Here is a 26,664-nt window from a genome sequence, read left to right as displayed (position 1 = left end):
TAGACTTTTTTTTTTGCCAATTGCCCAGTGACGTTAAAGTTAAGAGTGAGTTCTTTTCACTTAATCCCGTCTTTTTTTTGTATATTTCTTAATTTCAGCCCAGTTTCCTTTCCTGTAATCCTGGCAGAAGCGCAGAGGACCTTTACCACAAGCAGAGCAAAAGTACCAACTCATTTTGCTGTACAACCTCGAACCACCTGCCAACCCCCCCCCCCCCAACCCCGAGAAACCGTTCATGAAGGACACATGCCCGGACGAGCAGATCTTTGTGTCACGATGAAGGCCGCTGAAAAGTGAGAGGAGTCAACAAAGAGTGGAAACAGGTTGGATATTCTCTTTGATAAAAGTCATTTATTTCCTATTGTGTATCAACAGGGTCCTTATTTATGAAGTGGACCCATTTGTATGGCTGATAGCTTTTAAATCTTTTTAATTTGATTTCTACGAATCATTCACCACCTGCGTGTGTGAGTGTTTTTCCATGAACACACTCAGCATGTCTGACCTTATTTCTGCAATGTCACACACACAAAGCACATTTAATGTAATCTTATGTTTATGCAACGACACAAAAACTCAGTTTGGCATCATCTTCTTGCCTTTACTTGCATGTGTGTCATATACTCAGGTACATTATATTTAAGTGTTTGAAGCTATATATATTATGCCATCTCCCCTGCCTTTACTGCACTTATTTTACTGGCAACATTGTCATTAGCGCTGACAGTACTTCACTTACCACTGCTATTATAATTTCTCTGTGTGTGCATGTGTGTGTGTGCCGTGTGTCAGGCAGAGATAAAGTAAAAGGAGTAATTGTTGTAATTATTTCGTCTCCGTTCTCCTCCCGCCTTCTGTGCTAGCTCTGAGGGGCAATCTTGCTCTTCAAAGACAAATGCAATGCCGAGCAAACTCAGCCGCCACCTTTATGTTCATTGTGTGGTGCTCATTAGTCATTATTGTTATATACTATCAGGAACATATTCATTATGTCTGTGCAGTACATTCATTTGGCATTTTTCTAATATGACATTTATAGATGGCTCCAAAATGGTGGAATGAGCTCCCCATTGACATCAGGACAGCAGAAAGCTTACACACCTTCCGGTGCAGACTGAAAACTCATCTCTTCGACTCCACTTCGAGCGATAGAATTACTAACAAAGAACTGCTAACCGAGCACTTATATAATAATAAAGGACTGGCTTATCTATAGCCAGTTGAGTAGCACTTGAAATGTTTAGCTCTATGAAACCTGATGTACTTATATGATTCTGTTTTCTTCAAGGTTGTGTCTTCCTGGTCGAATGTACTTATTGTAAGTCGCTTTGGATAAAAGCGTCAGCTAAATGCAATGTAATAGATGGATAGATAGGCGGATAGATATTTAGCTACATTTCAAATGTAATAAGGACAAAGGTTTTACATTTTATGCAGTATTTTAGGGTTGTGCATATAGCATTTTATGTAGGACATGAAGACAGGTAGTTTTTTTTTTTCTTAAATGTGATGCATGAATATTCTAATTTGCTAATCAGATGTATACATTTTCTTCACATACAATCATGGAAGCAGCCATTTAAAGTTGATTGTCTGTTTGAAAAAAGATAGCATGGGGTCACATCAAATAAGACATAAATAAAATAAGCATTTCAATTTGAAGGGCTAATATTTCCCTGTGTACACATACAGTAGATTAAGAAATTGGGTGTTAGCTTCTGATCAAATGTGATAGCTCATGTGTGATGCCACGTGACTGTTATCTATATGATCAGCTGTGACCTGCTAAGTAACCCTGTGAGAATGTGCATGGTTCATCACACAGTTACATCCAACAGTGATATAATCGCCTGAACACATCCCCTATATATTTCTATTTTTTTTCGAATGTTATATCTAAAAAACCTCCTAAAAGATGGCACTGTCATTTAGTAAGTCACTTTAAATCAGCAGAATGACCTCTATAGGGGCCTCTTACAGGACCTTTTGACAACCTAAAACGTTTTGATGCTTTGTGAACAGTAGAGCAAAACATAAAACAGCCTCTGATTGACATCTATGACACCATGAAAGCGACAGAGTACATCCTCTCCTGTAAATGTAATGAAATAATTAATTAGCATTTCAAAGTCAAATCGACCTCTTTAAAATGCTAACAACCCAACTTAAAGTGTGAGCCTTATTCATAAAAATCAAAGCTTGATTATCAATGAAATCTCCAAGGAACGCTGGCCTTGTAGTTGATACAGGGGCTGTTAAAGAGACATGATGCATGTAGTGTAACACTAATAATACAGTGATAATTACAGTGGGCCAAGGGCACTGATATCATTCCAGGCATGCCAAGGAGAGCATATTTATACATTAACATCGTTTCAGTTAACCAACAGAGAAACTATTAACCATTGTAGGCTATTAAGGTACGCAATTATTGACTTACTTGATGAGATTGAGGAAGACATTAGGGCTGTCCCTGTAAGATCTCAGAGCCATTTACAACATTGTTAACATTTCAATTGCATATAAATCCTTCCAGTCCGGTTGGATGAGCTGCTGCTGCTGATGCTGCTGCCTTTCATTAGCATGTGTAATATGGTTTCTGCACCATAGGTTTTTATTATTAAATATGTACCTGCTTTTCGAAGGTGGGTACAAACATTTTCAAAATAGTTCAATCTTATCTGCAGTGTGTGAAGCTTATCTACATTTTGACACATAACATACTGTGGCATTCTACATGGCGCATCCATGTTTAATGTTCTGTATCGCTGAACCCGTGGTGCCACGCAAGACCCTGAAACCAGCAGTGCACATGTTAGTTATACAGTATTGCCAGCGGTGTGAATCCTAATGAAGCCCAGACTGTTACAGAAACAGCCTGAGGGAGCGGTTGCCCTGGGACGCAGTGTAGCACACAGTCCTCACACTGTACGTACAAGCTGTCCAGTACAACCACGGCTTACCATTCAGTCAACCAGTAAAGCTGCATTCCAGGTTTAAACCATTCCGACGATATGAGAATGCATCAGAGGCTATGAGTGCTGTGAATCACTTACAATCTCAGCAACGTTAAGAAATTGATGCATGTTTCGGTAAAATGCTGTTCCTCCATTTTCACTACACCTGAAGCGAGTGCAGCTATCATAAGTCATCGAGTAGGTGTGCTATTGATCCCTGCTAACTGAGGTCCTGTGGTCTCCAGTCAGTGTAGCTTGTGCCCGCTTTTGCACCTTCTTTGCATTTTCACTACCATGCAATTCATGGAAAACATCCGTGCTGGAATTACGCTAGGGAAGTTTAGGTCTTGCGAATGTCATCAATTTGCATTTTTTCATTGTTTTATATTAAGCTTTCTGATTTAATCACAAGGGTTAACATATAAAAGTTCATAGCCCTAGTGTTTTATGTTTAATGTATGGACATCCTGGAGGTTTTGCGTCTACATGCTTGTGTGTCTTTGTCATGGCTTCTACAGTCTATATACGGTGTGGGACATTTCAGTTTAGGTTGTGACTACTGCTCCAGCTAATTTGTATCTAAATTGGCCTTGAAATCACATGCCCACACATCATCACTACACTTCAAAGTTAAAGAGAGGCGGGATGGGCTGCACGAGGGGTGTAGAGAGAGAGAGAGAGAGAGAGAGAGAGAGAGAGAGAGAGAGAGAGAGAGAGAGAGAGAGAGAAGAGAGAGAGGAGAGAGAGAGAGAGAAGAGAGGCGTTTTCGGAAAGAACACTTTATCATAATGTTTCCTATATGTGGCATAGCCCAAGTGTCTGCTTACATTTCGATCCACCCCATTAACCATCAATCGGAAAATCCTGCTTTAATTATGAACCATGCCTCCTCCTCACCACAAACTCAATCAGAACAAATAAAAGAGCCTTTTCAGCTATAATGGGATTATCGATTGGTGGCAGCCTAGAACTGAGACTTTGAGTATGTTGTGTCTGACGACAAGTACTGTAAGCTGTGTGTGCAAGTATTTCTATGTATGTGTGAGCATAGAAGCAGTCTGAAAGTGATAAAAGAAAATGCATTTTGTGCGTGTGTGTGGTGTGTGAGAGAGAGAGAGTGTAAGCGTTGTCTGGAGTCTTGTCTGCGTATGTGGGTGCTGCCAGTGGAGGAGGGCTGAAGGAATGAAGCATTAAATTACCTCACAGTTTGAATCTCATCAAGTGTGTGACATGTTTTACTGATGAGTTTTGAGCTTATTTTGACTGATATCCACTGAGACTTTCATTACTTTGCTTTTCCCATTATCTCAGATGTCAAAGCGGCTGTCAATTACTCTTAGTGAGCTCTTTTAGTCCCAAAAACAGATGGGGAAGGGTTACTGCTACTCAGTTAAGACTTGATTGTCACCAGTACATTTGTCAAACATACTTCAGGTAGCTGTGAGGCAAAATAGCACCTGCCAATTAAAACCTTTATTCCTAGTTTATCTTACCTCAGACTCACTTTCTTCAGTTTTTAGTTTGCCATATCATTTGCATATGTCTTTTTTATATTTGGCCTTACTTGATACAGTCTGTGCTTCTGACTCATTAGCGCACAATATTGTGGTGCTGTGTACGCCCATGCGTTGGCTACTCTTTCAAACTACATTTCAGTGGCCAGTAAAAAAAGAAAGAGTAAAAATAGCAGGAACCTGGGGATATTATTAGACATTAGAGACCTGCACTTAAATCATCACGTTTCCCGCTGCCTTTGTTAAACTGTATGCACCGTAAAGAGGCGTACAAAGCGAAACATGCTTTCCAAATTCATGCCATACGAGTTCACAGGAGAATAAGATGAAGAACAGGAAGGAAAGACACTTTAATACTATATTTACATTTACATCTCTCTTTCTACATTTACACCGCTGTAGACTTTACCTCTGTCTTTCACCTGTTCCACTTTCAATCCTTTGATTTTTTTCTGTTGCTTTTGTGCTGATGGGCTTGATACTGTGCCTCTTTTGTTTGAGACAGACAGTGATTGCATGTACAAACTCTTTTTAGGCTCTTTCTATTCTTCTTTGTCTCTCACGTCTGCATCTGTGCTCCTGATGTCCTAGTTGTGGTGTTTTGCGGTGCAGTCAGTGTGCCAGTATGCTGTGTCTAGCATTCACTAATCCTGCTTACATAGGTTACATCACTGGCCTTTCCTGCTTTGAAACAGTGTTTGAACTGTACAGTACAACATGTTTAGAGTCCAGTTGCCATGCAGAGAGAGAGTTAAGAAGATTTGTTGCTATGTTCTTTGTGTCTTAACTCTTTCTCAGTTATTTCCAATGCATTGAAGGCTTTGTTGTATAGTTGTTTCTGTGTTCTCTCATCCCCATACTGCAATTACTTTTTTCTTGCATGGGTGCATTCTGATGCACAGAACAGACGGTACACACAGATGCACACATACACAGATATGCAGAGGGACACTGAGGCCAACTCACAGATATGCGTTCAAAGAGTAAATGAAAGGATTCTTTAAATATACATTTATAGAGCATATGCTGTATTATGTCATATCTTGTCCTGATTTGATTCCCGTTCCCTTGCTCAACTTTTTAACATCACTTTTTCTGGCTCGCAACATCCTCCCTCATTTTTTCTTTCCACTCTTTGAAGTGTTTATCTTGCCAGGTCTGCTGGCTAATGAAGCTGCAACCTTGAAGTAATTATCAGCACCTCGTGTGTGTGTAAGAGCGCCAGTGACATCAAAATAACTAAAAAGAAAGTGAAGTATAACTGTAATTAGATTCTGCAGAAGGGAGAGACATTCCAGTGTAGTGTTTGAAGCTATAGTATATCCTCAGAACGTCAGTACGGATCTTAACTCTATCGATGCAATAGTGGTTGCTGTAGTGAACACCATGTATACTTATAAACTCAAACATACAGTTCAGGCACACACCCCACACATTCTGTCTGTAGCGTACCCTCAATTAGAGACTAGAGGAAAGGAGGGGAGAGGAGAGAGAAATGACGTAATGACAGTGGGGAGAAGGGAAATGGGGTCGATCTGAAAGGATAAAAAGCAAGTCAGAGGAGAAGACATGAGGGAATGTAATTGCCTTGATAGCAAGACCCTTGTCTACATCTTGAGAAAGGAAAAAGTGAGTTTGTATTAGAGAAGAGCAGGATGATGCATGGATCAACTTTATCCATGCTAATCCATGTTATAGGGGAAAGGCTAAAGCAGACACAACCAATGAGGTCATCTATCTATTAATATTTGTATCTATTGTTTATTTTACAGGGACAGACACATTAATAAAAATTGCTGTACACATGCACCAAAGATAGCCAATTGTCTGTAGTCCCTGGACAGATGTTGAGATGTCCCCCGAAAACCAAACTATCATTTAAAGTCACAAATACAATGTGGTTCTCAACCTTTTAAATAAAACATTACAGTTTGGTCATATATTCCACCAGGGATGTGACCAACAAACCCAGAGAGCGGGACAAGAGACAGCAGTAGACCATGAGAGAAAAAGATACATCCCCCCCATGCAGCGAGCCATACATGTTGCATAAGCCGACCCATCTAGTGCTGTAATCAGCTCAGTATGGTTGCAAAAGCCTAATACAGAAGCCACCTCCATATAAGAGCAGTTGGAGCCAAGAAAAGAAAAGCACAGTCAAAGGGTTAAAGCAGTGGATGGAAGAGGAATATGATCAAAGAAAGTCATTCAGACAATCCTCCCTTGGAGATGTTGTGCCTCCACACTCAGAGTGCGCTGTTTCATACTCTCACAAGCAGGGAATACTGCACTGTGTGTGTTTTTTCCCTGTGTATCTAGCATGTATATTTTATGAGAGCTATGATATTTTCTAGGTCCATGCAGTCTCTAATGTTCTGAAAAAAGGAGATGGATGGGGGATGGGCGTTTATTGCGCAGAGATTATGACCGTATTTGTCCTCTTACTGTACGCCTCTTTCTCACAGAACAGCCTGCCTACTGTAGCCGGATATACACGTTGCAGGACTTTTCAGACCAGCAGCTTCCAAGATGGTTAAATTCCCTTTAGGCATCAGAAGAAAAACAGGCTATTCAATCTCCTTCTGTTTTCAATCACTTGCGCTAGGCACTCAAAACACGTTTCACTGCACCAACCCAAAGCACCAGCATCCAAGCATGATGTCGTTACCATTGTGTGGTATTACTAAGATCTACTAAGCATGTAAACTCAGGTATCACTTACGCAGAACCCCCATTAGCTTGCTCTTGGAAAATGATGGTAATTCCCTGGCCCTGGCCCTGCCCGTAATGTAGATTCTCCTCTCCTCTAATAAAGACTGATGTGTTGAAGGGAAGAAAAGCAATAAGGAAGCTTGAAACAGTCCATTACTTGGTGGAGTGATGTGAACCTGAAGTGGTCCTGGAAATTGAATCCAAGATGTGGGTATTAATAAGATACCGACTGAGAGGCTACTTTTAGTCCACTTTAAACTATTTCTGTTATAAGAAGGCAGATTAGAGTGAGGTTGAACTCTGAATACTGTGAGGGGATCCAATTGTTTAAATTGAATGTGATAATATCCTTTGATGGCAATCTTACATTCATTTCAAACTAAAGGAGCCCTATTATGCTTATTTGTAAACATCGCTGCTACAACCCGCTGCTGCAGATACACGCTTTACAACATCAGGAAGAAGATACGTCCCCAGCTGACTCAGAAAGCGACTCAGGTTCTGGTCCAGGCTCTCGTCATCTCACGACTACTGCAACTCCCTCCTGGCTGGTCTACCTGCATGTGCCATCCGACCTCTGCAGCTCATCCAGAATGCAGCGGCTCGTCTGGTCTTCAACCTTCTACTTTTCCCACACGACTCCGCTCCTCCGCTCCTTTCACTGGCTTCCGGTAACTGCTAGAATCCACTTCAAGACAATGGTACTTGCGTACCATGCTGCGAATGGATCTGGCCCTTCCTACATCCAGGACATGGTTAAACTGTACACCCCAGCGCGTGCACTACGCTCTGCATCAACCAAACAGCTCGCTGCACCCTCGCTGCGAGGGGGACCCAAGTTCCCATCAGCAAAAACACATCGGTTTGCTATCTGGCTCCAAGATGGTGGAATGAGCTCCCCATTGACATCAGGACAGCAGATAGCTTACACATCTTCCGGCGCAGACTGAAAACTCATCTCTTTCGACTCCACTTCGATCGATAGAACTATTAACAAAGCACTTATATACTAATAGAGGACTGGCTTATCTAAAGCCAGTTGAGTAGCACTTAAAATGTTTTAGCTCTATGAAGCCTGATGTACTTATATGATTCTGTTTTCTTTATGTTTGTATTTTGTTGGTTGAACGCACTTATTGTAAGTCGCTTTGGATAAAAGCGTCAGCTAAATGCAATGTAATGTAATGTTGCTTATAAGTTCATATTTGTATTTAGTGCCTCTGCTGTGACATTTACGTGCTTTAATGTTCATAACGTCCCTTTTCTTCTCATACTGCCTGTGCTGCAGCACCTCTTTTCACCCTCTGTCTGAAAGCAGAGCCCAGTCTGCTCTGATTGGTTAGCTGGACAGCTTTGTTGGACTTGGTCAACCAATTTGAGAAGTCCGCCCCTATGCCTATAAAGTAGAATGAGTTGGAGCTCTGTAGCCAATAGAAGCACAAGTGTTACATAGTGATGTCATGTCACGCAAGTAAACAAAGGAGCACAATGGAGGCACTTTAGCAATCAAACCTAAATACAAACAAGGGCCCCTGTAAACTGATGGGGTTTTTCCTCCCTCCCTAAACCAGGTCAAGGTATTAAACAACACTTTGGTTCTGATATGTGTTACACAAGGTTAACTCACTTAGTTCTATACAGAAACGACTTTATTATGCTAAACTTTTCCTAATCAAAAATATCATGACGTTTTAACTTGATCTTCTCTGTTTGACAACACTTGTGCTATGGTTGTCTGTGTATGGGAGAGGCCTTCTATAGCGACAATTTGATGTATGAATGTTTTTTTCTGAGGCTGCTTTGATTATCTGTTTGAACAGAAAAAGTAATTCCCCCTGTTTATGACTTGACTGGCTGTGAGTCAGACTTCACTTCAGATACACCGTGTTCCTTATTCATTTATTCCTATTCCAGTTTGATCTATACATGTGAACTTAGTCTACAACCTGCCATGAGATGAAACTGTTTGAGCACAGAAAATACGTTTTGAACTAACGAATATTTGTCCCGTATTAATTCTGTTAAGGAATACAGTTGATACTCGCAGAATGTTAAATAAAAGAAGATGAAGGGCTGCTGTGCAGATGTGCTCAGTAAACAAACGGGCGACTCAGCTCTGAGTCACACCAGATCCAGAGATGCTGACAAGATCGTGCTGAACTCTGTGAAGAAGGCGCCTCTTACTGAGTTTGAGTTCTGCTCCCAAGCGATGCCGCATTTCATCCAACTTTACGCGCTGTGCTGTTTGTCATGTCACCCTCTGCCGCAGCCTTCTACTCAAATAAGCAAATGTGCTTTTAAAAAGTTTGGATTTTGGTTTAAGAAAGTTATCACTGGGCTGTAACTTGTGTGTGTGACAGGGTCTCGAAGAAGACGTTCGCGCGCCTAACGCAGCACACAGACATACATTGCCAAGAAAGTCAAACTGGAGCACTAAATGAGGAACAGTGTGTCGTCTGAGACCTAGCCCGGTGTTATTTTAAACTTGGTAAGCATGTCAGGGTTATATTATCTAGGTAGCCTAGAATGAGAGCGACCTGTTTGCAGCAAATACTGTACTCGGTAGGGGTTGGTCAATAGTTGTAAAGCCCCTAAAGGTTACTTCAAAGACAATCCAAAGATAGAGAGACAATTTGTTTAATACATCATTAGCTTTACCCTGACTACACTACTTCAGAAAATGCATGGTTGGAATAATTGTGAGCTGCTGTTTGAATAAGCTTCTATTATTATGTGGAAATAAAGCATTGGCTGACTGACTGATGGGCTTATTAACCTTCTGAACTTGCCTTGCGCCTCAGGAAAAATGACTCTTCTTCCTTATGAATGTTTATTTCTGTCTCATTATTCAGTTTGTGTCATGGCAGATTTACACTACATCCTTGGTTGAATTGCAAACACATTTTAATACTGTGTATTCAATGGGGATGTTAGTTGTCTTTGTAACACCTAAATAAAAAATACAACCTCTGCATGAATACAATCAAACAAAGCAACATATTGTGATGTACGACTCTCAACAACAGACAATATTATTTTTATAAAGATGAGAAACCTTAGTGTGGAGGAAACTTCTGTGTAGCAATTCTGTGGGAGTCACCGACTCATGAAGGAGACACGGGATGAGCTGGAGCTTTGATGTCAAACACTGATGGTTTATTTGGAGTTACGGCCGGAGAGTTGACAAGACAGGTGGTGTGTCACGAGTTGACACAGCGGTTGCCAAACCAATTCTGAAGAACTCTTTCTGTAGCTCGAGGTTTTACTAGTTTCGGAGTGTAATAATCAACATTCTTCATCAGTGAGACTAAACATTATGGACCCTGAATCTAACTAGAGCTCTCGTCCATAGAAAAGAATGCGCGCCAGGGAACCTTCGTCCCTGAACAGTACATTACCTCATGGCGGCTTGTGCTCTGTCATAGACTGGAAACAACAATGCGCCCAAGCTGCTCCTCCTTAAGAGAGATAGCAGCAATACCCAAGGCCGTAGACCTATGCCGTGGGAAAGGAGACAGTGAGAGGAGAAAATGATGAACTGTGTCAAAGGTTGAATACCTAGGCAAAATTCCCTAACAATTAGCACCTTTTTATTGGAAAGCACCACAATGCAGATATTAATTACAGCCTACATTGCATTGCACTTTTGCTAAAATAATCCTTTTTGTGGGCACACTTCGCTTCCAAAAACAGTACAAAAGTTGCAGTGATCATTAGCGTTGCAGTCGGCAGTGTATGAAACCATTGTTCTCACAACCAAAGCCACAATTATTCTTCCATCCAGCTTCTCTTTCTGTATGAACAGAAGCCATAATCCGGCATGCTTACATGCACGTATCATCACGGGGAAGAAATACTGTCGCCCACGGACGGAGGCAGAGAAAGACTGCACAGGAAAAGTTAGACAGACAGAGCGCCGGACAGATCGACAGAAAGCTGCTAGCTAGCCACCTCATGTTTACTTCAATCCATCAACGTGTATCATCCCACCAAGAGTGGGTGCTGGACATTGTTACCGCTCTGAGAAAAGCCACACATTGATTCTCCATGTTTTAAATTGGATCCCCTGCTGTGGCTAGCTGGAGGATGTCAGTTAGAAAACAAGAGAGACAGAAAAAAAAAAAACAGACATAATTACGGGAGCATTCTTACCCTTGCCAAGCTGTCAGAGAGGTGGGAGAGATAGGCCTGAGCGAGGAATTGGAAAGCAGGTAAAACTGATAATGACGGCTTCTAAAATGTCTAAAGCAGCCCAGAGGAGAGCAGGAGTTATAATGAGGCTTGTTCTTTGTTATCTTTCTCCCAGTGTCAAACAGCTGTTTACTTTCCTGTCATTTTCTTTTGTCATCTCATGATTTCCCTGTCTCTTCTCTTCTTGCTTTTTTCTCACTTTCTATCACTTTCCTACTTTCCCACTTTCTCTCTTATTTTTCTTAAACCTTGTCCCCCTTTTTTTCTCCTTGGTTCTTTGTTCCAGTTCTTTCATCCTGCGCTACCTTCAATGCTTCTTGTCTTCCTCCTCCCCCAGCCTCTCCTCACACCTCACCATCTGACCTCACCACCTTATTGATGTAAGGCCGATACAGGTCTTGAACCTGCTTCCTATCCACTTTGAATCTATAATTCATCTTAACAACTCTTAGATGTGCAGACTTGGGTACAGGACAGCTACTTCTCTCCCTCACACATGTTTCCTCCTCCCTCATGACTGGCACACTTTCGAGAGAGGAAAAACAGTTTCCTCAATGTCACATTTGAGATGGTTCCAAACGTAAGTAAAAGAGAAGGAGAAGTTGCTATGGTCAACATTGTTCAATCATGTGTGTGTTGTCTTTGTCCTTTAGTATGTATGGATAGGCGTTCACCAAAAAGTCCCGTTTGAGCGATAATGTTTTTTTTACTGTGTGTTCTCATGAGATAATCTTTCATTTGCGTTATGTTTTTAACTTGAAAAATAAATACCTCCAAGAAGAAAACAAAAACACTTTCATCTAAAAAAAAAAAAAAACATAAATTATTGTTGTCCCTATTTCTCCTTATTTTTGGTTCCTCTTCTGTGACACAGTGCTCTACCTCTCTATTATCAGTCAGGAATGGCTATACATGGTCAACATGCTTTATGACCAAACTCAGGACTTGGGGTGTACTGTCCTACTTTGTGTGTCAGTAATTCTATTTTACTGACAATTAAATAAATAAATTAATATTCCTCATCCTGTTACAGTTTGTGCTTTTTTACAGTCCCACCACTATCATGAAGTCAAAGCATTTCTAGATTGTAATGACTTCTGAGCAAACATATGACCATAAGTTAAGCCCCTTTTTAAGAAGATAAGTCCAAAGATGAGCGAGACTTTTGTGCCCTTTATCTTAAATCTTCTTACACCCAATGTTTTAAACTCTTCTTGCTGTAACTTTGATTGACTTACCCGCAGTCTTGTTTTTCTTATGCTTATGTGCCTCCTAATAGTTTGGTCTCTTTCTGTGGATTAAAATGATTGGTATTACTGTATTTCCCACAAGAAGCTTTTTAACAGTCATTATTAGATTTTTTCAAATGAGTACAAAGCAGGTAAAAATGATAGGTTAATATGTTTAGTAAAAGGAATTTCCTTCTCCACATTTAACTGAGATGTCAGAGTTTGCGATACATTTATTTATATGCATTTTAGTAGTGCCATTATTGAGGAGAAGCCCAATGTTGGGCTGCTTGCATCAGATTGAAGAGTTTGCCTTCATGTGGGAGACTAATGGGTCCCGGTTCAGAGGGGAGCACCAACAGTAAGAAATAAGGGAGGGAGATAAAGTGAGAGAATGACAGAAAGGTGAGGCCATCAATTAATCTTGTGGGAAAGGTTAAGAGAGGAAGACGAGGAAGGATGGAGTGGAAGCGAGAGGGAATGGACTGTGAATGTAAAATACTGGAGAAATGTTTCACTGTAAGACCAGAGGAGTGAGAGGAACGAGATTGGGGTGAGTCAGTGAGGGTGAAATGATGATAAATCTCCAGAATTAAGTCACAGGTCAAGTATTTGCAGCTCTTAACCCAGAACTTGGAGTATGTGAGGATGGTGATAGGACAAGAGAAATCCATGTGAGTTCTTACAAAGGAGAAGAGTTTCTGTGGTTGGCTGTAAATGTGTTTGTCAGTGTATCCACGTCTTTGTGTGTTTTTGACAAGAATATTACACATTATTGCTATGCTTTTTTGGTGTATTGCCACACGTACAGACTTGATACCTGTCTCTGTCTTGTAATGTGGACTGTACTCGATGTGAGTGTGTGTTTGTGTGTGTATTTATGTGTGTCCAGCTGAGATGCAGTGATTTTATTAAAACATCTTCTCACACCTGAACCTCATAAACATAGTGACCCCTTCTATTTGAACTACCATTGTGTCTGTGTGTGCATGTGAATGTGCACATTCAGAATGGGTATTAGATGTTTTGTATGATAACAACAAGGTATAATTTGTAAGAGATGTGACAATAACAGGCATAGAAATATCCATACCATTAATTTTTCCTCTTGTCAGTTTATTGCTTCCATTTTTGATATTTTTTGAGAGGTTTGAGTTGCAATCATAGAATTGCGGTTTACTTGTTTCCAATAATGTTACCATATTACATTTGAGACATTACAATAATAACCAAAAACGAACATGATTACTTTAAACCCTCGGCTGCCTCATAGGCCTACTGTGCAATGTACTGTAATGGCCTCTGAGTTGGTCTTTCCTGCAGGGAGTTCTATTTTAGAAACAACCAAGGGGTACATCTGCAGGAACAACAGTGGCACAGTAGTAGTACCAAATACTTAGATGTATGCATTCATAGTGAGGAGCAGCCAATTGAGATAGTGTGTTGAGACAGGTGCACGCCCTCTAATGGCTGCAAGATTGTGGCGATAGTTGGACCTATTTCTTCTTTTAAATCATTCAGTCATTTATTTTCACAAGAGGTTAGCACCTATATAATTTCGCAGCATCTAATGGACAATGTTTAAATTATAGATTTGAAAACTTAAAGTGGACCTATCATGCTATATTTGAATAATATATTGTAGGGCCATACCTATATAAAACATGTCTATGAAGTTTTTTTTTCAAAATACCAAACAGATCATGCTCTATTTGTTCTATTCCAGCCCTGTCTTCACAAGGGCTGATTCTGTGGCAAATGAGCTGCAGCTGACCACGCCCCCTGCAAAGGAGGGGGGTGTGGCACGAGCGTCATGTTACCATGCTGTTACCATGCCACGCAACCTCTCATTCTCATTGAGGCGGTGGTGGCGAAGTCGATAGGGACTTGGCTTGGCAACTGGAAGGTCACCAGTTCAAGTCCCGGCAAGACCAAGTATTACCGAGGTGTCCCTGAGCAAGGCACCGTTCCCCACACTGCTCCCCGGGCGCGCGTTCAAAATGGCAGCACACTGCTCCTAACACTAGGATGGGTCAAATGCAGAGAAACCATTTCCCCACGAGGGATTAATAAAAGTCCATCTTATCTTATCTTATCTTATTCCCCTGATAGGTGGAGTGTTGCCCATATAGGCGGAGCACCCCATTTCTGATGTCAGAACAATTTCAAATCTGTATCAGTCTGTATCAGATCCATTGCAGCCCCGTTTTTAGAGATTTGGGTATGGAGGAAAAGAGAGAGGGTTGTGTTTTCTGTCACTTGGTGAGTTCCCTGACACACCGGGGACACATATTCATGTATAAAAGATGTACAAAAGTGCATTTTGCATGATAGGTCCCCTTTAATTTAAGGTCATTTAGGCAACCTGATTGTCAGATGTTGCAATCTATAATGCTTGTTCTTCAAACTCCACACTATTTGTGAAATGTGGATTTTCTGACTCTTATACTTTCTAAATCCTAGTCTCTATGGTCTACACTACTGATAAACGGCGTACACTTAAGTGAGATATGGGGTACAGCAGGAGTGTCATTTTCCATGGTAAAATGCTCAGATTATTTCCCTTCTTAATCTTACTGTGTGTCTAGCACTATCTGTTTCTTGACAGATGCGCAGTAATAAAAACCAGACATCAAACGTTATGGGCTGTAGAGTCAAAAGATTAAGCAATAACTATTGAGTTTATGGGAATGGAAAAGAAATATAGCATATGTAAACCACTGACTCCAGACAGCCTTTCACTAATGTTTGAATGTGCTTTGATGCACATTATTTTATTACAGCAGACTTCCACCCTTAGAGCTTAATTCTACTCACAGGTTAAGAGATGGCGCTGCCATACAGGGCACAATGACAGCACAAAGAGCTTTACTGTATATGGAGTGTTTAACTAGGGCTTGGATCATTGGGGTGTTCTGACAGACAGCCAACATCCCTTCGGTGTCACAGCAGGTAACATGCCCTTTAAACTGAGCAACGATGTGCACCAGGAAGGCAACGTCTCCCAAGATGCCATGGGAACATCTCTCTTTGTGTCTGCTGCAGATATTACAGTAAAAAATATAAGCACAGTGTCTTTTCTGAAATGTTCCATTTTAAAATTTCACAATGGTTTGGTATGTGATCTTTGCTATGACAGTATTATAATAAGTCCCTTGATGATCTTATTTCATACATATTCATAACTTGTGCCAACTTGACCCGTTCTGTTCTTCTGTCACATCAATTCTGTGACCAGAAACTGATCCACGCACCAAGGGAGGGATACAATTAATCATTCAATTGTACATGTGCTATCATGTATTTCAAAACTACCAATTAGGATAAGATAAGGCAAGGCAAGGCAAGTTTATTTATATAGCACTTTTCAACACAAGGCAATTCAAAGTTCTTTACAAAAAATGAAAGACATTCAGACAAGGCATTTAAAATCAGTCATTAAAAAAAAAGCTAATAATAAACATTAAAAGAAAAAGTACATGGATAAAAGTTACACTGCAGTCTAAGATATGAATAGTTCAATTAAAAGCAGCGACAAAAAGAAAAGTCTTCAGCCTGGATTTAAAAGTAGTCAGAGTTGCAGCGGACCTGCAAGATAAGATATGGTTGGATGCAACTTTCATGATTCCCCTGGGGAGAATACACTATACAGTGGCTTCAGCAAGTATGCTAGGGTAAGGGATACAGTACAGCACTGGCAAGAGTACATAAAGTGCTATCAGCAGACTTTGGAAAGCTACCAATTGTGTTAAACTGTCCACACATTTTTGCATCTACACTTAGCCAAAGAGCAACTCAAACAAACTCTCCAACCCAAACGTTGCACCCTTTTTGATTGTTGTTCAGACATGTGATTGTTAGTCTTACCAAGCTGTTTTGTAACATCAGACTTATACAATCTTGCAAATCTAAAACAGCCTTCAAATTGCACTCCTTGAGACTGTATGATTACACTGTTCTGGGTGGTAATAGCATTGCAATGAAAAGAACACAGGGCTCGTCACGGCTCGTCACATTAGCTACAATTCCAATGTAGCAGCAAATGCTAAATTATATAATAAAAATAGTTATTTTGCTTTATGACACAACATTGTTTATATTTATAGTTTTTCACAACACAAAAAAGTCAAAAAAGTAATTAGCCACGTGGATCACTATGCAATTATGAATGTAGTTAAATTCGGCAAGCTACTGTATATTTTTTTAATCCTGATCACTATCTTATTATGGCGGGATTGGCTATGTAGAAGTAGTCTCTGTTCTTGTCATAAGGGAGCCAAATGAAGCACTGCTGTTGTTCCTTTGGGGGAGACAGGTGCTGGAAGGCCACTGATGCATGGAGAGTCTTACATGCCTGCTTTACTGGTCTCATTATAGTCCATGCCTGCCATCTTCCAAGGACTGCAATTGTGGGTGACAAACCTCATTGTTTCAAGAATGTTAATTGGGATAAGTGGCAGTTAGTTAAAACTCCCAGTGTGAGATAAGACACTCCACCATGGGGGGTCGAGCTGCGGGGACATCAGGGGAGACAGCAGGAGGAAGTGAAGGCAGGGAATCCGGGGTTGAGGAGAGAAAGATGGCATGGGTAACCTTTCGAGAGGTAGCTGTGATGAGTACTTTTCACTTTTATTTATATATCTTATATGCTCGGAAGACAAATGGAACATGGTCAGCATCTGAAAGAGTTATGGAGTCAGCTAAATATATCTGAAGTACCCACTAACGATGAACCGATTTCTAGCATTTTGGGGATTTTCTGGCATCTGGCTATGTAGATTTAAATGATGACGGAATGAATTACTTAAACCCAGTTAACAGAGGATGACAGCCTGCACAGGATCCCACAATATAAACAGGATGAGGCAGACAAGCGAGACTGTACATTAGGATTTGTTGCTTTGCTCTTTTTACCCATGATTTAAACATGCTATAATGACTATACACCTCAGAGTCCACAAAGGTCGGCATCATATAGCGGCGTACTCTCGGTCATTTATAAGGTGTACAGTAGGTGGGAATGCTGTTAAAGGTGGCTGCATGCTGATGAAAGCCCATTACAAGCCTCCAGCTCACTGCACAAGGTGTGTGTGAGTGTGTGGGGATCTTTATATGTGTGAGAACTTTTCTTTTTAAAATGGATGGAAGAAAATGATATAGTGTCTCATGTCAGACCCTTCCACCTTCACACTGACACAAACCATTCAAAATGTGCTTTTCTCCTTTACGAAAGATTGTGTGTACGTATGCTTGTCTGTGTGTATGTGTGTGTTAGTTTGCTGAAGCCATGCTTTTAGTGTGGCTTTCACATCAGCATTGGTCCAGAGGGCAGTTCATCTGAAAGCACCAACACACCTCCTGCAATTAGTTTCACTCAGATGCAATTGCCGAGCTCCAACTATCGATAATGCTTCCTCATGTTTGCATCTCTTTACAAATCTATTGCACTTTTGGCTCGCTGAAATCCATATTTTCTTATGTCTTGAATTTGTGAGTCTCAATTTGTTCTCTCCCTTTTCTGTATCTTGCTCCTTTCCGTGTTGTTTACCGGAGACTATTTTTCTCTTTGCTCTAATTAAATGTCTTCCTCTATGATTGCTTCTCTCCTTGTCCTCTACTCCTGCTCCCTCCATCTCTATCTTCAGTTTCCCTTTCTCCATTTCCTCTCACTTCATCACTGTCACTCTGCTGTTTTTCCTTCACTTGTATGCCTTGCAACCTGTTTTTCTGTCGTCTGCATTGAGAATCAAACAATAACAGTGGCACAGTTTAATCATTGCAATGAGCCTAAAGTATGAAAAAGAAATCTCTCTACTCCTCACCTCCTCCCCCCTTTCATCATGCTATCTGTCGTTTCTCTCCATCTTGTGCATGTAAGCCTCCATCATTTGTTTTTTGTCCCTTTCCGGTTCTTTTGAGGGTTCTTGTTGATGTTTCTTGACACCAGACCACAAAGTTCTCTCTTGTTGTCTTCATCTCTCACACACTGTCTCAGACTTCCTTTCTTTCGCACACAGTCCCTGTCTCTGAGATTTAACAGGCAAGGGAGTTTTATAACATGATCTGTCGTAGCTCGACTGATATCTGGTGTCAAGCTCTTTGTTCTCTCTACTGTATCAGCCTCATAACTCAATCCCCATGTCCCTGTGTCTCCCCCTTTCACTGCTACCGTTTTCTCCCTCTTTATTTCTGGCCACATTCCCATCTACATTATAAGTTTAAATCTCAATTAACACCAATGGGGTTAACTTGTTTTGCATGATGTTCTGAACACCTAACCCCAAGTAGGAGGCTTGCATGAAAAGCCAAGACTTAGAGTGATTCAATGTGCCAAACAAAGGTTTGAAAATGATTCAGTATTCAGTAAACTGCTTGTATTTAGTTTATTTTTTCCAAATGGGTGTAAATGAAGATGTGGCTAACGTTGTTTTAATGTCCTTGATTGTGCCCTTGAACAAAACGATCTTGTGATTTAAGAAGTGGGAGCCCTCTTGTGTTCATTAATCAAATCAAATCAAAGTTTATTTATAAAGCACATTTAAAAGCGATTTTTGGTCGAGCCAAAGTGTACATGTAATAAATACTACAATCACATAAAAACACATTACTACAATCACAATAAAAGACAATAAATTACAACAGATATATAAAAAACACAGGGAAAAGTCAGGAGTCGTGCTCCGCTCTGACTAAAAGGCCAGGGAGAAGAAGTGTGTTTTAAGAGTAGATTTAAAAACCCCTAGTGTTGAACTGTTCATTTGAAAACATATTTCAGATGTGAATACAAACCGATTGACGTGAGGAGCTTTTCATTGCCCTGTTAACCACCATTCATCACAAATAGACAAAGAAAACAAATCATTTCTAGAGGAAATGGTGTTATGTCCCAGAAAAAATGTTTGCAAACATTGTGGAAACATGAGACAGATCTTTTATTGAGCTTTTTCCAAAGATATATTTACAGTGAGTCAGATTCTCTGGATGTATTGCAGATGCACCATCACCTGCTACCATTTATCCGTCAGCAATTTAGATTTTGAAGATGCTGAGCAAAAACAAAAAACCTGGCAACATCAAAAGAACCATATCTGAGTCATTAACACCACGCTGGGTACCACAGGGACACTAGTCACTTGTGCAGATTCAGCCCTCCGTGAGTGTAACGAAGCATAAGGATACGTTTTGGGTCTTCCCGCTATTGCCTTCCCCACCAACAGAGCGGACTGGAAGTGACACGGAATGAAACACTAACCAGGTGAACAACCCCGGGTACCCCCCTGCGAAACGTCATGTGTCATGAGTGTTTCTGTTGTTTCATGCTGGTTTATTGGCTTTATTTGGGGTCCTGGCCCTTTTTAAAGTCAAACAATAATACATTCCCTGCAATACGCTCTACCAGCTTAATCCCACAGTATCAAAGAACACTATTAATTTAATCAGGGCCAGGGTTCAAAATAAAGCAGATTTTAAGTTGATTTTGCAGTACTAATATAGAGGTTGGTAGGCATGAAATCCTCTTAGCATTAAGGTCACTACATGTCAGATTCATAACTCCAGGTAGATTACAAATAAAAACATTAAAGTACTACTATAATGTCATCCTTTCTTGTAGCTTTGGCTGTTGTTAAACTGAAACTAGAGCTCTATATCCATCCACCAATCTATTTTTGAATCCGTTTTTGTATTTTGTTGCTATTACAAGCAATCTGCTGCTCACTGTGACACAGAGCACCGTGATACCTGTACCTGTAAAGGAAATTACTCGCTGCTTAATATTTCACTGTTATGCAATTTCTTCATTATATATTTTCCCCTCTCATTTCCCCCCTTTCCATTCCTCTCCCCTACTCTGTCCCTCCATCTTTTTATTTTGCCGGAAGCCAGGCGTTGACCTAGTTTAGCAGTGCAGAAGGTTTGTTATCATCACCCCCAAACAAAAAACAATGATGTGGAAGTGAGAACATGGGAAGGCACAAAATCAACAACAACACATGCGAAGATGGACACTACTGTAGACATAACCTCAATTTAAGTAGTGTGAATTTACAGAGTCTCTGATATTCATACTGTCAAAGTGTATTGTAGAGGAACAGGCATATGCACAATAACAGGCATACACCACCACATACACAGAAACGCAGCTTCTCTGACATCGTTGCATGATATTCTCTTTGGAGCATATAGCATTTTGCCTTGAGGAAACGCACCTGCTCCCAACAGAAATAATGCTGCTTGCTACTGTATAATTCTTACTGAAAAAAGAATAATTTACCGGCATTCATTTCCACCTTTTTTTGGGCATGTTTTCTATTCTTTTGAAGACACAAGTCCTCATAAAGTGCTAAAAAGCCTTTTTCTGACAGCCATCTCAGTAAATTACCTTTTTATTGAACTCCGTTGCGATGAACATAATTAAATCAGGGAAAGTCAGGAAAATAGAGAGTACGTGAGAAGGGAGTTTATTATGTTGTGACAATATGTAAAAATCCTATTAACAATCTTTGAATAAAATCAAAGGTTTCTCTGGCTCATTTTCTCATCCCACAGTTCATGTCTTTCCCCCCCGAATCACTCTCTCCCAATGAGAATGACACTACTGTAAAAGGGAGATTAAGTGAGAGGGGAAAGCAGAGAGATGACAAAGAAGATGGAAAAGTTAAGAGCAACAGACCGACAAAGGCAGGATGTGTGTCAGTGTATGTTTTTTTGTATGCGTACTTCTACATATAAATGAGAAGTACACATGTATATATAAGGCTCTCATGATATTAGATTTTGAATACATGATTATCGTGGCCGGAATAATTAGCAGTAAAGATATTATCGCTATGATTGTAGAATTAATAATGCTATCACTCAAATCCACCTTAAGTTTTCTTTAGCTTGTTCTGGGTAATAAATACATATTTGTGCCTTGTGTTGGAGGTAAATGGATTCAAGTGAGACGGAGTGAGAATGGAAAATAAACAGAAATTATTCAAGAGGTTGCTGGATTATTCATTATCATTTGTGTATTAATAACTGTTAATTTCAACAACCCTAGTCCCTCCATTGTGTCAACAAAGGGGTTATGGGTTCAGCTGACCCATGTTGTTATCCGTGGCAGACGGTAGATGCAGGCCTGCAGGCGACTGAATGAGATGCCATCCATCTGGGCTCAGACAGCTATGGCCATCTCCATTATTATTAACCATGACTCACTGTTGACTCATGGTTAATCAAATGAATCAATATACACTGGGACTCGTTCTGTGTACTGCAAAGCCACACAACTATTCGGATTGGTTGGAAGTGGACAAATAATAATACAAAATATTTTTCAAAATAAAACCCCTTGTACCCAGTGTGCTGATAACATGTGACAAAGGAGTGATTCACCATTTATAGGGACGAATGAAGATGGGTGCTTCTGAGTCCCATATCACATTATTTGTTTATCCTGTTAGAACTGACTTTAAGTTAACGTTTCCTTTCCAAGATGTTTATGACAAAATTGCTACCCATCTCATGTCTGTGTGGTAAATATGACGCAACAGCCAGCAGCCGCCATCATGTGGAAAAACCGAGGCTTGTTGGGAAAGGAATATATAAACACATTATTATAGTCGTATTATAGTAATCTTGTATTGAGGCCAACGGCCAATCACTGAGGAGAATTATGAAGGAAAACGAACAAAGAAGCCAGCAGCCAATTTCCATCAATCGATTCACCAACAATGCCAAATGACCATTGGGGACTATAGTTAAAATCCCCATGTCTTAGATCCATTGTTTATTTTTTAATTTAATGTTGCATTCAGTGTTGTTCCTGGTATTGTCAGCAATGGAACAATTTAGTTAGGAGGCCTTGTATTGTTAAACATATTGCAGCGATGAACGGCAGTGCAAAGAGGATTATTCTGACTATTGGAAATTCACTACGACAAAAAAGTCAACTCATTCAGGAACACGTTTCTATGTGAAAGAATAAAGCAAAGTTTGCCCCAAAAGCACAAAACCTTTTTTGTGGTTACTGAATCTGTGGACAAGTGGAGAAAAGACTAGCAAAATGCTGTTTAACACAAATTGAATATTTGATGCAAGAAACCATCTTGAACTCTCAGTGGCCCCTGAGCAACCTCAAGGTCTGGTAGTAGTGGTCCCATTCAGAGACTTTGCATTCAGCAGGAACTCAGTCACTACAGTATTGAAGTATAAATGATTCAAATTTGCAGCTGAATGATACAAGTTATGTTGCTCAGGAGTGGCTTCATGACATAACACCAGTTGTCAATGCTCCCAGAAATAATACAGCAAGAGAATGGTGCAAATATTTAGAAAGTCACTTTGTAGCATGACTTGTTTCTCCAATTACTTTTTTGATTGGAAAATATGAATGAAAAAGTTTTGAAAATAGTTACAACTGCCTTGGAGTGGAGTGTTGACATATGTTGGTGAATTTAACCAAGCCATCGTGATTACATTATTTTCTATCCAGCTCCAGTCCATTCTTATCTTTCTTTCTGTATTTTAATCCTGTGAAGCCCCTGAGGGAATCAAGCCTCATCCAGGCTGTAAGGCAGACATATTTAACCTTTTCCGCCTGTACTCTCCTTTGTGACGCCCCTATAATAAGCTGCCTGCTTGAATCCATCCATGCCCATAAATACAGAGGCAGGAAAGTAACATGGCTGCTGCAAGGTATAAAGTGGCCATTATCACAGTTTACGTAAGAAAATAAGCTGTAGAGCTATCGGGGAATGCTTCTTCGTAAATCCCATGACATAGTGGTCCAGATGTTGACTGTTCCGTTAATACTAATGCCTGAAAACCTTGTTTCTGCGATGATTTCTCCTCCTAGTTTGCTCTGTTAATGCTTTTGAAAATTTTGCAGATTTTCCAAAGATCTCATATCTGTGTACAGCTATCTCTGATTTTCTGCAGGACTAAAGCGAAAGTGATTATTATTCTGGGGGATTAGTGCTCCCAGTAGAATCCTCGTTGCTGCTTGGAGTGGAGCCTTTCACACTAGATATAACTGTGTTGCCATTTTAAATAAATGTTCAATCCTCAACTTAAGTGCCGCTGACTATAAACGAGCAATCAGAGAAGGGAGAAGGGCTGTAAGACGAGACGAGAGACATCAGCTCTTTGATGTGTGTGTGCCTCCTAATCTGAATATAGTGTGATGCCACAGTGTGCCATTTGGTAAATGCAATGTAAGAGCTCATTGAGAGCATCCAATTTCCCAAATTCCAACCTGGGAAAATGTTAGTGCCGCATTTCCAACCCACAGGGCTAAACAAGTCAACCCAATAATTCACATTTGCAAGTGGTGCCAAAGGATTGAGATGATTTTATGCCACTAGAAACAAAGCACTTTTTAAAAAATGATTTGTTTGAAAGTACAAACTGCCTACCAAGCTGATTCTGCCTCTCTCGCTTTCTCTGAATTTCTTTTAGCAAGGCGGTTTTACCTCCAGGCTTGCCGAAGGAATTCCTGAACGTTGCGGGAATGGATAAGGCTCCTAGAATATTTATAACTAGCACATAAATAGTCAGTGCAGCACATCACTCTCCCAAGTGGGTTTACGGGCCCGCCTTTATGGAAATGCGCACATACACACAGAAAGTGATCCTGATAGCATCCGAGAATAGCCTTGACATGTTCAACTCAATGAGCTGCCATGTCCTTTCAGCCACAAAAAAAGCTACAGTAATGACTCCTTTGATTGCTAACACGGTTGGTCACCTTTTTGTTTCCCTTAATATTTCCTGCCCATCTTTGATTTGTGGATGCAATATTGATCACTATCTATGCATCCATTTCCTAAACTACCAATCCTGCTCTGCGTTATGAGGAGCTGGTACACCCTGCTCAGGTCTCCAGTTTATCACAGGGGGGCAGAACTAATCAAAATCTAATATAAAAAGTTATTGAACCCCTGGCAGTGCATTCACACATCAAAATGGAGCTGCCGCACCTCTCAACCCATATCCAGTCTGCCATGGAGGAGTGTATGCCAAGTGATTACTGCCTCCATCTCTAGGTTGTGAGAATCACCGCAGAGAAAGATATGATTGTGAAGCAGCTGTTTTGTGAGCACAGCAGTTCCCTACATGCAGGTTACCGCTGATTCATCAATGCTAGCACCGCCATTCTTCCTCCTTCCTCTTGACACCCCGTGTCCCCCGTTTATTATCCATCCCGCATTCACTCTTTCCACACATCCATCTCTCTTGCGGTGCTTCTGCTCTCCACACCATTCTGATTCCTTTTATAACCTCATTTCAAATTTGAAATGTACTTATATCTCCATGGCCTGAATATTTCTCTTCCTCCTCTATTTGCATGCATCGTTGGTTCTCCTCTGTGATCGAAAAATGAATTGTGCTTCTTTCTTGTCTCCAGCATTGATACAGTGTTGCTATGACAGCACCGGTGCAAGTGTGTAGGTCGAAGGATAACGGATGCATCGATGGTGGCAAATGTATTGTGCTTGGATCAGGAGTGAGGCTTAACTTGTGGTTCTGACTCGTATGTGAGAAGCAGTAAATGTAAAACCCACAGCTTCCCCCTTGTGTGTGGAGGGAGAGTTGTACTGCTGTAATACATTCTGAGTGTGTTTGTCAGAGTTCATGTTAGCAAACATGAATATATTAAGTTTCGGCAAATGAATAACCTCCAGGAAATTTGAGACAGAGGAAAATCAATAGTCCATAAGCTATATACTCTGGGCATGATGCTTTTATTCTGAGAGGAAAGTCCATGCACCATGCTACTGTATAAAACACACGTTATGTTGAATTATGATCACAACAGATGCTTTTTGATTAGTAGAGCAGCTAGAGTATGTTATCTTTATTTTTCTTTATGTTTTATATTATTTATCTACCTGAAAGAATTCTAATAAAAAAAATACCTAATCACTGAAAGTTCCTTTTCCTGTTCAAATAGAAAACTATAATTGCATGTCCTCAAATCTGTCATTCAAAACAATCAAACTCTGTCCCACACATCATCATTTTAGTTAATTCACTTGCTCAATATTCATTGTAAAAAAAGCTTGGCAATGAAAAACTGAATTGTTGACAGGCATCTTAACCCAATTATGCGATTCACAAGAATATTCTGCAGAAACTTCCATCCTATCACAGAGGGCTTTTTATCCCTAACAAAACTCGTGCTATGGGACTGTGATTGATATTGTTGTATGGAGAGAAAATCACGCACAATATGCACTTCTATGGGGATTCCTTTTGGATTACTGATCAGCACATGCAATATGGAAATCAACAAACAAATCTGGTCTTATTGGGGCTTTACTTCATGCATTCATTTTCATAAGCTGCATCCAGATCTGTCTAGCTGTCATTTAAGTCCAACCTTTAGCTAGCTGTTGATGAATCTGAAATCTGGAATTCAGTATCCTATAGATTCATTTATTTCTTCTTCCTATTCTGTTCAATCCTCTCCTTTCATACTTTGGCTCTACGTTTATGGCTGTTTATGACTTGATTCAGTGTCTTTTTAAATATCTATATGCAGTGGCGAACCGTCAGGGCCTTCAAGGTATTCAGAGAATACCCTGGAACACTCAGATAAAACAAACACAAAATCAATTTAATTATATAAATAAAATGTATATTAAATGTATATAAAATGAATAAATGAGAATGGTATCTGTGTTGTTGATCTGTAATATCACAGTGTTACGCTGATTTGTTTGTCCTTCTCGGACCATGCACTACGCATTTCAGTGGTTTTGTGTTAGAAAAGAAAGCAACCAATCAGATCTTGTTCTGGGTCTCTGGGTAGAATATCCTTCACCAAGGTATTCTACATCCTTGATAGAATGCCCTGGCCGTTGCACTGAATGAGAGCGTACGTTTGGACTGACAGTTTGATCAACCAATCATATATTGATTTGTAGCCAGTGGGCGTGTTCTTTCAGAGTTCCCCTCGGTTCCAGGGTATTCTAGAAGGCCTGCTAGTTAACTGGCTCGAGACAGAGGATCAGATGAATGCGACGAAGCAATTCATGCCGTTTTATTGTTTTTAACGTTGAAATGACAAGTGCA

At 40.3% G+C, this 26,664-nt stretch overlaps 1 protein-coding gene across 2 annotated transcripts in view; it reads left to right on the top strand.

The window, feature by feature from the left end:
- Nucleotides 1-98: 98 nt before the first annotated feature.
- Nucleotides 99-26,664, top strand: part of LOC117562778 (protein phosphatase 1 regulatory subunit 29) — a gene marked incomplete at its 5' end in the record, with an annotated part of 52,335 nt that continues 25,769 nt past the window's right edge. For both annotated transcript variants that reach the window (XR_004571616.1, XM_034240663.1), the window contains 1 exon segment: nucleotides 99-323.

The sequence above is a fragment of the Gymnodraco acuticeps genome, unplaced genomic scaffold, assembly GCF_902827175.1.
Source record: "Gymnodraco acuticeps unplaced genomic scaffold, fGymAcu1.1, whole genome shotgun sequence".
Lineage (NCBI taxonomy): Eukaryota > Metazoa > Chordata > Actinopteri > Perciformes > Bathydraconidae > Gymnodraco > Gymnodraco acuticeps.
The sequence above is the reverse complement of the archived record's forward strand: the minus strand, read 5'-3'. Positions and strand labels throughout refer to the sequence as shown.